This window comes from Bubalus bubalis, chromosome X (assembly GCF_019923935.1).
Source record: "Bubalus bubalis isolate 160015118507 breed Murrah chromosome X, NDDB_SH_1, whole genome shotgun sequence".
Classification (NCBI taxonomy): Eukaryota; Metazoa; Chordata; class Mammalia; order Artiodactyla; family Bovidae; genus Bubalus; species Bubalus bubalis.
This window is the reverse complement of record NC_059181.1, coordinates 17,900,656-17,913,713: the sequence shown is the minus strand read 5'-3', so window position 1 is coordinate 17,913,713 and position 13,058 is coordinate 17,900,656. Positions and strand designations below refer to the sequence as shown.

Here is a 13,058-nt window from a genome sequence, read left to right as displayed (position 1 = left end):
ATAATGGGTGAGTTTTGGACTATGGCCAAGATTGGGTGGGATAAGACCCTGGGAAAACCAGTGAGCTGGGCTCTGGAATGAAGTTGGCCTGAGGGGAAGTAGGGAGGAAAGATGCTGAGAAGTTAGAGCCGGGTGGTGGTGGTATTGGGAAGAATTGTGGGCAGGGGTGTCCCAGGGAACCCCAGAAGGAAGAAGTCACATTCTCTGATTCATCTCAGAACAGAGCTCCTTCTAGGCTACTTCATAGCGGTGTCATGTAATAGTTCCACATGGAGAAGTAGCTCACCAAAAACTTCCCAGGTCTTCTACCCCCCACAGTTTTATGTACAGCTGAAATTTTACCAAGACGTTAAAGGCCTGTGCTCAGGGGAATTCTTCAGTTCAGTTCAGTCATTCAGTTGTGTCCGACTCTTTGTGACACCATGGACTGCAGCACACCAGGCTTTCCTGTCCATCACCAACTCCTGGAGCTACTCAAACTCATGTCCATTGAGTCCGTGATGCCATCCAACCATCTCACCCTCTGTTGTCCCCTTCTCCTCCCACCTTCAATCTTTCCCAGCATCAGGGTCTTTTCCAATGAATTAGTTCTTTGCATCAGGTGGCCAAAGTATTGGAGCTTCAGCTTCAGCATCAGTCCTTCCAATGAATATTCAGGACTGATTTCCTTAGGATGGACTGCTTGGATCTCCTTGCAGTCCAAGGGACTCTCAAGAGTCTTATCCAAAACCACAGTTCAAAAGCATCAATTCTTTGGCGCTCAGCTTTCTTTATGTTCCAATTCTCACATCCATACATGACTACTGGAAAAACCATAGCTTTGACTAGACAGACATTTGTTGGCAAAGTAATGTCTCTGCTTTTCAGGTTGCTGTGCAGGTTGGTCATAGCTTTTCTTCCAAGGAGCAAGCATCTTTTAATTTCATGGCGGCAGTCACCATCTGCAGTGATTCTGGAGCCCCTCAAAATAAAGTCTCTCAACAGTTTCCATTGTTTCCCCATCTATTTGCCATGAAGTGATGGGACTGGATGCCATCATCTTAGTTTTCTGAATGTTGAGTTTTAAGCCAGCTTTTTCACTCTCCTCTTTCACTTTCAACAAGAGGCTCTTTAGTCTTTCTTCACTTTCTGCCGTAAGGTTGGTGTCACCTGCATATCTCAGTCAAACTTCAAGTGAGTTTTTATCCTTTTGTTTTCATTTGGGTTCCCTCAGAAGCAGAAACTGAAACACTGTTGTTGGGGGAGCAGGGGTGGGAATCACACCAGCCCTGGACTGATTTCCTTTGGAGACTTTTTTTTTTTAAATATAAGAAATGAATACACTTCCAGCTTATTTAAGGCCCAATTATTCTGGATTTTGATAACTTACAACCAAAGTTCAGTTCAGTTCAGTTCAGTCACTCAGTCGTGTCCAACTCTTTGCAACCCCATGAACCACACCACACCAGGCCTCCCTGTCCATCACCAACTCCCGGAGTCCACCCAAACCAAACTTTATCCCAACGAATTCAGAATCCTATCAAGACTGGGAAGATCTGCAGGATAAGTTCAACTCAAAGGCTACAGCAAACACTTTGAGGTGAGCCAGGGAAGCTTAGGTCTTTCCAAACCAAAGAGGCAGGAATGAAGTCAACAAAGATTCAGGGGCTGCAATGAGACCAAATGAGCCAACAGAATGCTGGGGAGAGAGCTGGAAGTCCCTTCTATACCTAGACTGTGGTGCTTAAAGGTAGAGAGCACAGAAAAGAGAAGATTAGAAGTTAGGATGGCTAAGACTTTGTGATCAATTAGGCATCAGGGGTGAGGAGAGGGAAGAGCGAGGGAAAGATGGTCCCAGGTCTGTGGGTTGGGAAACTGGATAGATGGTGCTGGCTATTTTGAGTGAGGGCACTCAGGGGAGAGAGAGATTTAGAGAGGCGATCAGATTTGGAGAGGTGAGTTTTGGACCCATTGGGGTTAAGGTGCTCATGGGAGATCTGAGTGGAGATATTTTTAAGCTGCTGGATGTGGACTCCACAAGGAGAGCAGGGCTAGAAATATTCATCTAGACCAGTCAGTCTATAGATGGGTTTCATGGAAAGGATATGTTGAGGACGGTGAGGAAATTGTGTGGGATGAGAAGACAACAGTTGGCTTGTTACCAGCATCTAAGCATAGGAAAAAAGGCCAAGTAACCAATGAAGAAGAAAGGGAGTAAGTGGCAAGAGAAGAGGGCAGAAGAGGAGTGGGATGGTGTATTCCAGTATCCAAGTGAAGGAGGGGTTTCAAGAGGGGTCATGAGCAATGTGAAATAACAAACAGAAATGTCTAATAAATGCTGTCGGTGCCAAGCCTGCATTTCCTCAGCTCTTACCAGTGTATGCAGCCAGGTTTCCAACTGCCAGAACCAGCATCTCTTTGATTCTGGTCTTTCTCTGGTTTCTAGAAACTGCTCTGTCCATCGACATGGAGGGCTGGAAGTGCCAGGGAATTAAGACATACCACTTCCCTCAAATAGCCATCAGCTGATGGTTGCCAGAAGCTGGTGTACAACTATTTCAGCTACCTTGCCCCTTGAGCAATGTAACTCTGAGATTCAGATTCTACACCACTTCCCAGAGTTCCCTGGAACAGGATTCAGTTCTGGTTGCACACCACACTGACTTGTTTAATAACACACTCTGTGTTGACTTTCTTCCCTTGCCTTCTCACTTCTTCACTCCTTTACCTGTATTTCCTGGGATCTCCTTACAAACAAACCACTTACACTCGAATTCTTGCCTCAGGTTCTACTTTTAGGGGAACTCAGATTATCTAGAAAGATAAGGCCTGGGAACCATCCATGGGAACGGGTTTCTGATAGCTAGCTCCATTGGTGATTTGAGTGAGAAATTTGGGAATGGAAGGAGAGAGGCTTCATTTCAGGGAGATAAATGAGTAAGAGAGGAATGATGGAGAAGATACTTCAGAAGCAAAGTTATCAGGACTTACCCGGTGGTCCAGTGGTTAAGACTCTGCCTTCCAATGCAGGGAGGCTTTGGTTCAATTCCTGTTTGGGTAACTCAGGTCTTAAATACTGCAGACTGTGGCCAAAAATTTAAAAAAAAAAAAAAAAAAAGCAAAGTTACCAACTGAAGAGACAGAATGGTGACCTCACATTTCGGGTCAATAGGATTTAATCCCTCTTGCTAATCGCACCCTAACTACTGTGAGGGCTCACCTTTGTCCCACGATGCCCTGTCTTGGAGAAATGTGGTATTGCCTCTGGTGGAAGTTCATGGGCCTGCTCCCTCACCCTGATGTGGGCAGGTGACCTAGGCTAGACCATGGAATGCCCTCTCCCAAGTGTTTGAATCCTGAGTGATATAAGAATATGAAGACTAGTGAAAGGTCATTTATCACAGCACTCTGGTGCTAAACAGACTTTTCCAAACATTTTAGTCTCAAAAAACCTTGCAACAAATTAACTTTTGCTCCAGGTTGCCAGTGGCAGTTTGTGCGCCAAGAATCCTGATTAATAAAACAGGGCTAGAACAAAGGATTTCACAGAATGAGAATGATTTGTTTCTACTCAGAATTTTTGCTTTTCTGAAAAATCTCTTTAATAATCTAAAGCTTGTTTTATTGCACTTTTTGCATCTTTCCCTCCCCCACCTCAGTTTCATTGAGCTATAATTGACCTGTAGCCTTGTATGTGTTTAGGGCAGCAGTCCCCAACCTTTTTGGCACCAGGGCCTGGTTTCATGGAAAAAAAAATTTTCCATGGACCAGAGTCGGGGTGGGGAGATGGTTTCAGGATGATTCAAACACATACATTTATTGTGCACTTTATTTCTATTATTATTACATCAGTTCCACCTCATACCTTCAGGCATTAGATGCTGGGGATTGGGGACCCCGGTTTAAGGTGAACAATGTGATTTTGTACATGTAGATATTGTAAAATGATTACCACAGTAAGGTTAGTTAACACACCTATCCCCTCACATAGTCAGCTTGTGTGTGTATGTTTGTTTGTGGTGAGAAACATTTAAGCTTTACTCTTCTAGCAACTTTCTAGTATATAATACAGTTTTGTTAACTATAGTCAGCACGCTGTATGTCTCCCTATTTCTCCTCCTGCCACCCCTCTCCTAAAAGCTCCTGGCAACCACCATTCTGCTCTCTGTTTCTCTGCAGTCCGCTCTTTTGTTAGATTCTAATGTAAGATGACACAGTATTTGTCTTTGTCTGACTTATTTCACTTAGCGTAGTGCTGTCAAGGTTGTCACAAATGGCAGGATTTCCTACTCTTTTATGGCTAGTTCCTGTGGTCATGTATGGATGTGAGAGTTGGACTGTGAAGAAGGCTGAGTGCCAAAGAACTGATGCTTTTGAACTGTGGTGTTGGAGAAGACTGTGAGAGTCCCTTGGACAGCAAGAAGAGCCAACCAGTCCGTCCTAAAGGAAATAAGTCCTGAATATTCATTGGAAGGACTGATGCTGAAGCTCCAATACTTTGGCCACTAGATGCAAAGAACCGACTCACTGGAAAAGACCCTGATGCTGGGAAAAACTGAAGGTGGGAGGAGAGGGGACAACATAGGATGAGATGGTTGGATGGCATCACCAAACTCGATGGACACGAGTTTGAGTAAGCTCCAGGAGTTGGTCATGGACAGGAAGGCCTGGCGGTCTGCAGTCCATGGGGTCACAACGAGTTGGACACGTCTGAGTGACTGAACTGAACTGAGTTTCATAGTCTAATGTGATGGACAGGGAAGGCTGGTGTGCTGCAGGCCATGGGGTCACAAAGAGTCACTGAACTGAACTAAACTGAATGAGTATGAGGAATATTCCAGCTATTTTGGGGAAGGGTGGGGATTTCTAGGAATTGGGCCACTGCTCACTTTTTGTCTTTCTGGTGGGCCTTGGAACTCTCATGGTGCCTGTGGGTATGTAATTGACCATGCTGATGTGTTACAACAAGCTTATACTGAGGCTCAAAGCCGACTGGAAGTCAACTTATCCACCATCTTGCACCTAGTTGGTTTTTAATCAGTTTATGTCATGTTCTTGGGCTCTGTCATTCTTTTAAAGGTTGTGCCCTGCCCCCTACCCTCCTGTTTCAAAATCAGTTCTCAAACCTTTTTCTCAATCTTCAGTTCTTAACTGGGGATTGGAGATAAGGTGGTGGGGGTGACCGTAAAGAGAAGCTTTCAGCATCTTCTGGACTTATTGGCAAAGTAGGAATTCTTCCTCCTCCCAGGAAACCCTTTCTTAAAGTCCTCCCTTTCCCTCCTCCCCTACCCTTTCTCTCACAACTTCCCCTGCAGCAATTCAGGCTACAATTGTCAGAGTACAATAAGGCTGAAGCCAGAGAAGGGTCATGCAAAGGCTGTGCTAGATGCATACAATTAGAATATCTACATGGGAGGTAGAGTCAGGGAATGTGAACGTATAAAAAAAATCTCCAGGTAATTCTTACTTGCAAGCTATAGTGGAAGACATTGTACCACATCATAAAAAGTTGGCAGCAAAGTAGAAAGTCAATTAAATATTTAGTTTAATGAAAATAATTGTTGGAAATATGATTACTAAATTGAATGCAAAATCCAAAGCCAAATCTTAAAAAAGAACATTTATATAATAAATTGACTTCCCTGGTGGCTCAGAGGGTAAGGAGTCTGCTTGCAATGCACAGACCTGGGTTTGATCCCTGGTTTGGGAAGATCTCCTGGAGAAGGAAATGGCAACCCACTCCAGTATTCTTGCCTGGAGAATCCCATGGATGGAGAAGGTTTATGACCCTAGACTACATTAGTAAATATGAGAATTTTGGGATGTAAAAGCAAAACATGACAACCAAAAATAAAGCCTATTAATTCTTAAATGGGTGATATAAAAAAATTACTCATTTGCTCTTCATTTTGACAACTGAAGAAGCATAGTTTAAGGGTTACATCTAATGAACTTAAAGGCAATCACTACTAGAATTAAGAACCACCTTTCAAATTATCACCAAAGAAAAGAAAACAATGCAAGTGAGAAGAAAATGTAGAAAATATAGCAAATGAGCCAAAAAGACAGTATGACATAGATTCCAGAAATAGGAACAAATGCATCAATTCTTATGCTAATTGTAAATGCTTTACACTCTGTAATAAAGTCTTGCTCAGATTTGGCTAAAAACAAAATGATTATGTGCTGCTTATAAAAGACAACCTGAAATGTAATTACATATGGTTAAAATTAAAAGGGTTAATAAAGACATTAATTCAAAAGTGGGCAAAAGAAAGTAAACAAGTGGGACCTGATTAAACTTAAAAGCTGTGACGAACCTGCATAGTATATTAAAAAGCAGAGACATTACTTAGCCAACAAAGGTCCATCTAGTCAGAGCTATGGTTTTTCCAGTGGTCATGTATGGATGTGAGAGTTGGACTGTAAAGAAAGCTGAGTGCCAAAGAATTGATGCTTTTGAACCGTGGTGTTGGAGAAGACTCTGGGATGTTCCTTGGACAGCAAGGAGATCCAACCAATCAATCCTAAAGGAAATCAGTCCTGAATATTCATTGGAAGGACTGATGCTGAAGCTGAAACTCCAATATTTTGGCCACCTGATGCAAAGAACCGACTCATTGGAAAAGACCCTGATCCTGGGAAAGATTGAAGGTGGGAGGAGAAGGGGACAACAGAGGATGAGATGGTTGGATGGCATCACCAACTCGATGGATGAGTTTGAGTATACTCTGGGAGTTGGTGATGGGCAAGGAGGCCTACTGTGTTGCAGTCCATGGGGTCGCAAAGAGTCAGACACGACTGAGCAACTGAACAGAACTGATGCAGAGAATAAGACGTTGAATCAGGTAAGCATTCTGGAGATTATTTAACCTTAAACTGTCATCCATCACATAAGGAAAAGACATTTGAGGAGGTGAACTTTCTAGTACACCATTCAGATTACTAGGAATGATGCAACTCAACATTTTGACAACACTATATTTTAATAAAAGTAAAGAAATTCTTGGCTTCTGCATCTAGTAATGGTATATTAATGGTAATTAACAGATCATAGTCACTACAGCTCAAGTTATAAGATACAAGCTTTAAAATAACTATGATTACTCTTTTCATGTAGTTTAAGAATGAGACAAGAAATTTAGGCAAAGAACTGTAAAAAATATTAACTAAAAAACTGAATAAGAGGGAAGCACTTCTGAAAGGGTGAAGAGAATGCCTAAAAAAATGCGGAGGACCAACAAGTACACTGATTAAAAAAAAAATGTCAAGTTTTTCTGAACGCTGGAAATTAACCAAAGTTTTAGAACAATCATGAAAAATGTTTTTTTTCAAGAAAAGTGGCTCAATCTCCTTAAGATCAGCAAGATTTGTGGTATTTTAACTTGTCCATCCCCTTCTTCCCTGTTTTTTGATAACCTTGAAAACCAACAGCCTTGCACCTACAGCAGCTGTGAAAACCAGCAAACAAACCACCACAGGATGGGCAGAAGAGGTCTGGAGTTCTACAAATGCCATATTCTCAAGGGTTACTATTTGAGCTGACAGCTCCCTTAAAAGCCCCATTCTCAGGGTCTGTCTGTATTTGGCCTGATGTAGACTTCACTCTGGGTGAGCAGCCCAACGCCTAGGGCATGTGTCCAAAACAAATGGGGGCCGGACTTCCCTGGTGGTCCAGGGGCTTAGACTCCACACTCTCAGTGCAGGGGGCCAATCCCCAGTGGGGGAACTAGATCTCACCTGAGGAAACTAAGATCCAAGATTTCAAGGGCCACAACTAAGTCCTGGTGCCGCCAAATAAATATAAAAAGAGTCATTAAAAAAATGCAGGCTCCAGAGTTCTGCATTTGAATCTCAGTTCTTCCACCTCTCGGCTGTGGCTCTGGACAACTCACTGACCCTCTGTATGCCGCCACACTCTCATCTGTGAAATGGGATTGTGCGGGAGTGTAAATGAGTTTGCAAAGGACTTACAACAGTGGCTAGCACTTACTAAGTCCTCAGTACACCCGAGTGACAGTTACACGGGACCTTACTCTTTGAATTCTAGTTACACTTCAGGTAACCGAACAAAAGAAAACCACAAGCAGGGAGTCTGCATGTGCTCCACATGTGGTACACGTCCTGCTGGGTCGATTTGGGGGTTCATGCTGGGAGTAAGTCCAAGAGGTTGACAGACTTTTCAAACATCTCACTGAAGGTCACCAAATGTAAAAAACCACCGATAAGGATGCTAACAAATTCATTTAGAATTTCTACATCCCACAGTATTGTGAAAAGACGTGTGTAAATTCCATTTTCATTACCCAGTGGTTTGTGGTGAAGATTGAGGTGGACTCAAGTAGCAAAAGCACTAAGAGGCTCTGAGAATTCTGATATTCCCTCTCTCTTCACTTTCTGGATGTGGATTTGGGTTTCTTTGCTCAAGTGACCTGGGTGGTGAATAGATTGTCCCAAGAGCGTGCGGCAATTCTGTTCATGGTGTTCCCTGCTGCTCTTTTTCTAGGAAATCCACTTGTGTTCTATAAGAAGATGACTGCATTCACCTCTGCCCTCAAGCAAGTCATTGAAAAGCTGAGCTAAGGCCAAAGCGTCTCCAAAACAGTTTTATAGAGATTCAGATGCATAAAAGACTCAGAAAGTACCAAAGAGTCTTAGAAACAATCGATGGACATGCTGCCCATCTAATGGAATTCAATCCATGTGCAGGCATATTTACAGCACAACAATACCTCACCTGACTTCTTAGGCAATGAGGAAACTTACATTCCATAATTTCTGAAAAATTGAAGCTAGATCCCTTGGGTGCCCAAATCTTTCATTTTAACACTTTTATTTAAAAAACAAAGAAAGAAATGTTTCTGAAGTGTGATCTACACTGGCTGTTTTCTTTAAAAGAATATGGAAATTTATTTCATCAAGGGGGACATCATCTCCAGCCTCTCACTACTAAGACTCAGCTTGAGCACATCTCCTTCCCTTTGGGGCTGCTCCACTTAAATCCTCCCGTGTCCCAGATGGAGATGCCACCAAGCACACAATCCCTTAGAGAACCAGCCTCCACATCACCATCTCTCAGGCCCCACTCCATTTAGCCCTGGAGGCCCGTAGATTTTATCACGTGACTGTTTCTCCATTTCTATCTGTCCTCCAATGGCCCCCATTTCCGGAGCTCATCACCCCCTCTACCTGGACTACTGGCAAAGCCACCTCTCCCATCTGCATTAACTGATGGTCCATGTGATATATCTGCTCCTGTCACATTGTCTGAAAGTCTTTCCATGGCTTCCAGTTGCCTTAAGGATAAAGCCCAAGCTTGAGAAGAGAGCATATGACACCCTCGGTGACACAGACTCCGAGTCTCAAATGTTTCCTCTGCTTCTGCTGCTAAGTCACTGCAGTCGTGTCCAACTCTGTGAGGCCCCATAGACGGCAGCCCACCAGGTTCCTCTGTCCCTGGGATTCTCCAGGCAAGAATACTGGAATGGGTTGCCAGGTCCTTCTCCAATGCATGCATGCATTCTAAGTCGTGTTAGTCATGTCCAACTCTGTGCGACCCTATGGACAGCAGCCTACCAGGCTCCTCTGTCCGTGGGATTCTCTAGGCAAGAATACCGGAGTGGGTTGCCATTTCCTTCTCCAACTTCTCCTCTAACCTTCTCTATGTCTGTTGATGCTCTGACTGAAATATAGCGCTTCTTAAATTCTTGCATACTGGAGCCTTCAGGCCTTGCTCCTCCTGTTTCCTGGACCTGGAATACCATTCCTCCACCTCTTGGCCTCCTCTCCCTTTAGGATACAGCTGAGGCTCATGTCCCTTCTTTCAGAAAGTCTTCCTCCTTCCCTGCCCATGCTTGCTGGTTGAGATGGACACTCCTCCTTAGAGGTCCCATGGTGCCCTGTGCCTATGAAGAGGTCAAAGACCATGCTTAATTTAAGTGTATCACATGGTGATACAGTTCCAGAGAAGAACAAGAATAGATAAGAAGGTCTTCTTAAATGAACAATGCAAAGTAGTAGAGGAAAACAAGAGAATTTAAAGACTAGACATCTCTTTAAGAAAACTGGAGATATCAAGGGAACATTTCACGCAAGAATGGGCACTATAAAGGAAAAAAAAAACGGTAAGGAACTAACAGAAGCAGAAGAGATTAACAAGAGCTGGCAAGAATACACAGAAGAATTGTACAAAAAGGGTCTTAACTGGCCAGATAACCACAATGGTGTGGTCACTCACCTAAGAGCCAGATATCTTGGAGTGTGAAATCACATATGCCTTAGGAAAGAAGCATCACTATGAATAAAGCTAGTGGAGGTGATGGAATTCCAGCTGAGCTAGTGAAAATCCTAAAAGGTGATGCTGTTAAAGTGCTGCACTCAATATGTCAGCAAATTTGGAAAGCTCAGCAGTGGCCACAGGACCGGAAAAGGTCAGTTTTCATTCCAATTGCAAAGAAGGGCAATGCCAAAGAATGTTCAAACTCCTGTATAATTGTGCTTATTTCACATGCTAGTAAGGTTATGCTCAAGATCCTTCAAGCTAGGCTTCAGCAGTATTTGAACTGAGAATTCCAGATGTGCAAGCTGGATTCAGAAAAGGCAGAAGATCCAGAGATCAAATTGCCAACATCCGTTGGATCACAGAGAAAGCAAGGGAATTCTAGAAAAACACCTGCTTCATTGACTATGCTAAAGCCTTTAACTGTGTGGATCACAACAGACTGGAAAATTCTTGAAGACATGGGAATACCAAACCACCTTACCTGTCTCCTGAGGAACCAGGTCAAGAAGCAACAATGAGAACTGTACATGGAACAATGTACATGTTCGAAGGGGTGTGGCTGCTGAGGAGCTGCCTTCTGAACCCTCACAGGGACTTGTTGCAGCTCTTCTGAAAAAAAAGGAAGCGCCTAAACATACTGATTTCACAAAGAGGGGAAGTATGAACCAAAGGATGTTTTACAAGCTAGGCGTGGGGATGGAATGGGAGAGCTTTTGGGCGGTGTTGGGCTGCACCTCGCAGGCCTATACCCTAAAAGTACCCAGCTTCAAGATCAAAGAAAGAGCCCAGAGTGCAGATGGAGACATCATGGTTTAATGGATGGGGGAGCCTACCTGTCTGAAGCAAGGCCCTGGGGGAACACCCCACCGTGTGGGCTGATTGGAGGCAGGGCATGGTGGCAGGCCTCACTCCTCAGGAGAGGGGGAGGGTGCCCATTAAAGCCAAAATTGACATCAGGTGGGCTCATTAGTTACCAGGGAAACCAGTAGGGGGGCCCTCTCCTCATAACCCTTTTGATAAGAATAATCACCAGCTGGGGTCTGGGGAAAGTACTAGGAAGGTGAGTCGTGTGAGTGGGGTGCAGGTGCAGCAGGGACTGCTCCGGCAGGGCAGAGACAGACAGCAAGACAACAGGCATCTTGGGGGGGCCTGACCATGCACTCCTCTCCAACACACCCTGCATGACCCAGACAATCTTGGCCAGCCCCTCTTCTGTGATATTGCTGGGGTCAGGTTTGTAGCGGGGACACTTCCACCAGATACCACAAATACAATACAGACAGGCCACCCCTGCTGGTCACAAACCCAGAGTCACCCCCTGGGAGGAGCGGGCCCTGGCTCTAAGAGAAACATCTCACTGGCTTAGTCCCAGCTGTCATAGCACAGGTCTGCCCACCCCCCCCCATGTCATGCTGAGTGCCATTACGGGTGAACCCATTAGGTCTTCCAAATAAGAACCAGTTAATCCCATTATTTCCAGTAGTCATGTACGGATGTGAGAGTTGGACTATAAAGAAAGCTGAGCGTTAAAGAATCGATGCTTTTGAACAGTGGTGTTGGAGAAGACTCTGGAGAGTTCCTTGGACAGCAAGGAGATCCAACCAGTCCATCCTAAAGGAAATGAGTCCTGAATATTTATTGGAAGGACTGATGCTGAAGCTGAAACTCCAATACTTTGCTCACCTGATGCAAAGAACTGACTCGTTGGAAAAGACCTTGATGCTGGCAAAGACTGAAGGCAGGAGAAGAAGGGGATGACAGAGGATGAGATAGTTGGATGGTATCACTGACTCAATGGACATGAGTTTGGGCAAGCTCTGGGAGTTGGTGATGGACAGGGAGGCCTGGTGTGCTGTAGTCCATGGGGTCGCAAAGAGTCGGACATGACTGAGTTACTGAACTGAACTGAAGTAAAATAGTCTATTTTAAATACATTAAAATAAAATATGTTATTTAAATAATACGAATGTATTATTAAAATTAATTTCATGTTTCTATTTATTTTTTAATATGTGGTAACTAGAAAATTTAAAATCATGTATGTGGCTTGCATAATATTTCTGCTGGATAGCACTGCCCTAGAGGTAAGAATTAAGAATGTATACTCAAGTTGACATAATCTTTAGTTTTAACACTTGCCCCAGGTCACTACTAGGAAAACACTCAGCGAACCAAAACAAACCTCACAGCTTTCATTAGGAACTCATAGGCCTTAGATGGCTGAAGAAATTATTTTGGAACAGGATCAATCTGGCTAAACCTCACCTTTTCCCCCTATGATTTTAAGAACTCTGCTAGTGCCCTGATTTCACACAGAAATTCCTATTTATAGATTCCTGAGAATGGAGGAGAGTCAGGCTGAAGGGGTTAGAAAAAGGCGGCTTTTGCTTTATTCTATGGTCTTACTGGGAATCCACTCCAGCACTCTTGCCTGGAAAATCCCATGGACGGAGGAGCCTGAAGGGCTACAGTCCACGGGGTCGCAGAGTCGGACACGACTGAACGACTCGTAGCTCAAGGGGAAATGGTCTTATTGCTCCTGGCTGGTGTAAGGAGCTTTCTTCTGGTTAACGCTAGGTGGCAGCAGTACCATAAGATGGCAAGATGAGACGCCCATCTAGGACATTATAGAAAAAAGAAGTCTCAAATCTCCAAACTTTGACCACGAGCTCTTGTCAGCCATGGCTCAGTGCCTAGAAGTCTGGCCACTGAGCAGATAAAGTAGAGACACAAAAGTCATGCAGTACTGAAGTCCCACTAGAGCTTGGCAGGAAACTGCTATTTCTTCCTTTCCACG

General features: G+C 44.0%; 1 long non-coding RNA gene across 2 annotated transcripts in view; it reads right to left on the bottom strand.

Annotated features, from left to right (window-relative positions):
• LOC123465365 overlaps positions 1-11,794 on the bottom strand; it is a 34,375-nt gene extending 22,581 nt beyond the window's left edge. Inside the window, exons 1-3 of one of the 2 annotated variants that reach the window (XR_006640589.1) lie at positions 11,095-11,794; positions 10,743-10,870; positions 2,971-3,062 (exon numbers count right to left, since the gene is read on the bottom strand). This is a non-coding gene — a long non-coding RNA (uncharacterized LOC123465365). Of the gene's footprint in view, positions 1-2,879; positions 3,063-10,742; positions 10,871-11,094 lie in introns of those variants that run through there. The other variant, XR_006640590.1, reaches the window with a different exon arrangement.
• Between the last annotated feature and the right edge of the window lie 1,264 nt (positions 11,795-13,058).